A 4,406-nucleotide genomic window follows, 5' to 3' on the forward strand; every position below is an offset into this window, starting at 1 on the left:
CAATGGGGAAAAGTTTGGATATTTAAAAAAATATGTTAAAGTGGCTTGCAATGACTGCTAGTCATTTGGGATAAATAAAGCTGTATCTTCAAATCATTCTTTTTTTATCACAATAAGTTTTAGACAAGTTAAAGTACAAAATGTGAAAATTAATCTCATAGAGCAGCAATCCCCAAACTTTTTGGCACCAAGGACCGGTTGCATGGAAGACAATTTTTCCACGGACTGGGGCGGAGATGGTTTCAGGATGATTCAAGCTCATCACATTTATTGTGCCGTCAAACCTCTCTGCTAATGATAATCTGTATTTGCAGCCGCTCCCCAGCACTAGCATCACCGGCTCAGCTCCACCTCAGATCATCAGGCGTTAGATTCTCATAAGGAGCACACAACCTAGATCCCTCGCACATGCGCAGTTTGCGCTATGAGAATGTCATGCACCTGCTGATCTGACATGGGGCGGAGCTTATGTGTTGACATGAGCGACGGGGAGCAGCTGCAAATACAGAAGGAACTTTGCTTGCCTGCCTCTCACCTCCTGCTGTGTGACCCAGTTTCTAACAGCACTGGGGACCACAGCCATAGAGAACAAAATAAGAGGGAACATTTCTTTATTATTTTAGAGTGGGAAATGTCTTTTTCATGAGACACACCCCCCAGAAACTATAGAGGGAAATATTGTTAAAGTTGTCAATATCAAATTTATCAAATGTCAGTACAGAAAAAAAAATCATAAAAATTAAAAATGGCAAATTATAACTTAGAAATGTTTCTTAAAAATATAAAGCATTTCTATACATTAAAATAACTAAATCACCCAAGAGAAAAATGGGTAGATTATATAAAGAAATATTACCGAGTTACGAACTTCTTATAATCAACAAAATACATTTGAAACAAAAATTTGATATCACACTTACCTTCAAGAGTAACAAAAATGGAAATATTTATTAATATTAATCTGACATGTTCATACACTAGAGTGTAGGCAAAATAAATTGGCCAAACTTCTTTGGAGAATAATTTGGCAATAACAAAATTTCAAAGGCACATATTCTTTGGTTTAGAAATTTTACTTCTTGGAATTTATTCTTATATGCACTCACACACACACTAATGTAAGTACCGGCATTTATTAGCAGTGCTGTTGCCCACCAGTCTACTGTGAAACGAGGAAAGGAAAGCACTGAAATATGAAGGGGATGCTCTATTTGTGTTGACAATTGGGACCCAGGACCTAGACTGAGACGGAAACTTCTTTTTATTGCATATATATTCAAATGTCACCGTTTGAATTTGTTATTTTATTAATACTAATGCAAGCAATAAGAGTTTTACTATCTAATATTATGGCATTTAATTTTAGGTTGCACGGGTCCAGACAGACTGGATACCCAGCAGTACTGAAGTCTTAACCAACACTATTTCCCACTCATGAGACTGACACACACTGAACAATGACAAATGGAGAAAGAAGCTTTTAGCAAGAGCTGTCTTTGGCCCTAAATCTCAAAGTTTATGACCCTTATAAACCAGGACTTTGAGAGCTTGATTTGTCACCTTTTTTGTTGCACTTAAACTCTCCTACTCACCACCTCTTTGATTTAAGCAGATTTCCGATATTATTACATCCTAACTCCCTAGCACGAAGGGCAGAAGATATGCAAAGAAAAGACAAAAAAAAGTAGGTGCTGGGCTGTCGAGAGGATCAAGCTAACAAACAGTAAGCACAGATTGGTTAATAGGAGAAAAAGATATACAAATTCATTTTAGCACGTATAAACACGGGAGCCTTCAGAAGGAAAACTCAGCTTCTCAGTGAGGTACAGAGATTTTTAAAGAACGGGGGCTTTGATTGTAGCCCAACAGGTTTTTGGTGGCGAGACAGGTTATAGGAGGAAGAAAGGAAGCTTGGCTAGCAAAGGTTGTCTGGTTATACAGGTAAAGCCTCACAGGTAGCAGCCTTCAGAGAGAATAAATGGTAAATGTTCTTTTTTTTTTTTAGACTTTTAAAGGTGTCAAACTCAGTTAATCTTACCTGGCTGCATTAATGGAGATTGTCTACAAATTTTCCAACCCAAACAACAGCTTTGCAGCTTTACTTCTATCTGTGAGACCCATGACAGCTATCTCAAAATACGTCAAAGAAATATATTTTGGAGTAAAATATTTTTAATTTCCTTCACTCCATTAGATCCCTTAGCGTATTTACTATAGTTATATAAATCTCTTTTCTGATAATTTCGACATTCCTGCCACATCTGAGTCTGGTTCTAATGTTTGCTCTAACTCTTCAAACTTTGATTTTTGCTTTTATTATGCCTTGTTACTTTTTTATTGAAAGCTGGACACTATGTACTGGGTAGAAGGAACTGCAGTAATTATGCCTTTAGTGATGTGGTAAGATGGGGGGTGAAGGAAAACAATCTATTATCCTACGACTAGGTCTTTTAGTGAGCTTGTGCTTGTGGGCCGGAACATTCACAAGTGTCTCGAAGTTCTCTCCACTCCCCATCCTTAGGTGGGACAGGATGGTTAGAGCCAGCCAGAATCAGGCTCTGGTAAAACTCCAGCAGGTTAGGCTCTGGTAAGTTATTTTCTCTTTATGTCAGAGTTTAAGAACAGAATGCTCTGGATATATATCAAAATAGCTACCCTTTTCTCCCTCCTCCGCTGAAGGCAGAAGCAGCTTTTTCTATGATCTCCTCTGTGATAACCTGATAGGACTTCCACAGGCAAAACTCATAAAAGCGTGGACCCCACCCATCTAAACCTGGGCCCCCTGGAGTTTTTAAATCTTGAGACTCCAGCAATTTTTCAATTACCATTTGGATTTCTGTTCCAGGAAATTGTAATTCTCTGTATCTGCCTGTCTGTCTCCAATGTTGGGGACAGCAGTTTGCCCTGTGATCTCAATTTTCTGATGAATTTCAGAAGAGTTGTGCATTTCAGTTTGTTCATCCTTCTACCTGTTGTTAGAACAGAGTGACAACTTCCAAGCTCCTCACATGACAAACCAGAAAACGTTAAATGTTGTTAATGGTTAATTTTCACAATGTGTTCTGGTATGTCTCTTACCTCGATGTGTTTACACAAGTGATTCTGTTCAGCTGGGCTGCTGGGCACTTGCCACCATCTTCTGCTCTAATCTACACTGTGGGGCAAGGATTTATTTTGGTCAATTTCACTTGAAGATTAAAGCTATAAACTCAGAGTCTACACAAAGCATCGGGACACTTACTATTCAACAAGAAACAGAAACCAACCAAAATTAGCTTAGGCTAAAAAGGAAATCTGTTGGCTCATTTGATAAGAAAATACATGTAGTGGTTCTTGCTTTAGGCTTGACTCCATCCAAAGGTTCAAATATTATTAATAAGATCCTGTCTCTTCATTCTCAAATGGACTGTATCCTCATCTCAACAAACATGGGAGCTCTAGGTTTGCCATTTCTTTATACCTAATATTCCTGACACAAAAATATCATGATCCTTTTCTACCAATACCCTTCTTAATTCCCTGAAAAGTTCTGGATCTGTTACTATTCCCAACAGTAATGTTTCCTCTTACAAGCCCGCCTGGATGATGTTTTTCCCCTATAGCCAGGAATCTCTCATATCCAGGAGAGGAACTTAACCAAAAAAGGAACGCAGACAAGATATAAAAGTCACACATAAATTCTGTGGTTTGTAACCTAGTAAGGTCTCAAAAAATATTTAGATAATGAATGTAGATAATCTGATTGCACATATAGTAACAACATTTGTTGGATGTCAGGCAGATGGGAGGGGAAGGAGGAGATGGGGATATTCACACCTAATGGGTGCAGTGCACACCGTCTGGAGGACGGACACACTTGAAGCTCTGACTCAGGCAAGGAAAAGGCAATATATATAACCTAAACATTCATACCCCCGTAATATGCTGAAATAAAAAAAATTCAAAAACACAACTGAAATTAATTATACCTAACTTCATTTTTTCTTATATACTTTTTGATATACAGCTCAAGTTCACTGAAAATTTATTAAATCTCCTACCCAGTTCTAGTTTTCCAAAAGAGCCTGTTACAAATATATAGCCATTAACGGTTAAGAGAATGTAATGTAAATTAACAACAGCTGTGCCTCACAAAAATCTTGTTTCTTTTTTCCCAAAATTATCTTTAATGTGATTCTTACATTGTTTTTACAATTATAAGATTTTGTAAAAAAGAGAACTCTTGCCAAAAAGAGGAATAATTTTAAAACATTTTGAAGATTGTTTCTATTGCTATAGAAACAACCAAACCACCCGCTATTTAAAGAAACACTAATTTTGCAATTGTTATCTGCCTTGAATGCAAATTTAATAACCTTTCTGTTATTGTGATAACTTGATACAAACCACTTGTGTTTGTCCAACTC

This window comes from Propithecus coquereli, unplaced genomic scaffold (genome assembly GCF_000956105.1).
Source record: "Propithecus coquereli isolate 6110/MARCELLA unplaced genomic scaffold, Pcoq_1.0 Scaffold143, whole genome shotgun sequence".
NCBI classification, from domain to species: Eukaryota; Metazoa; Chordata; class Mammalia; order Primates; family Indriidae; genus Propithecus; species Propithecus coquereli.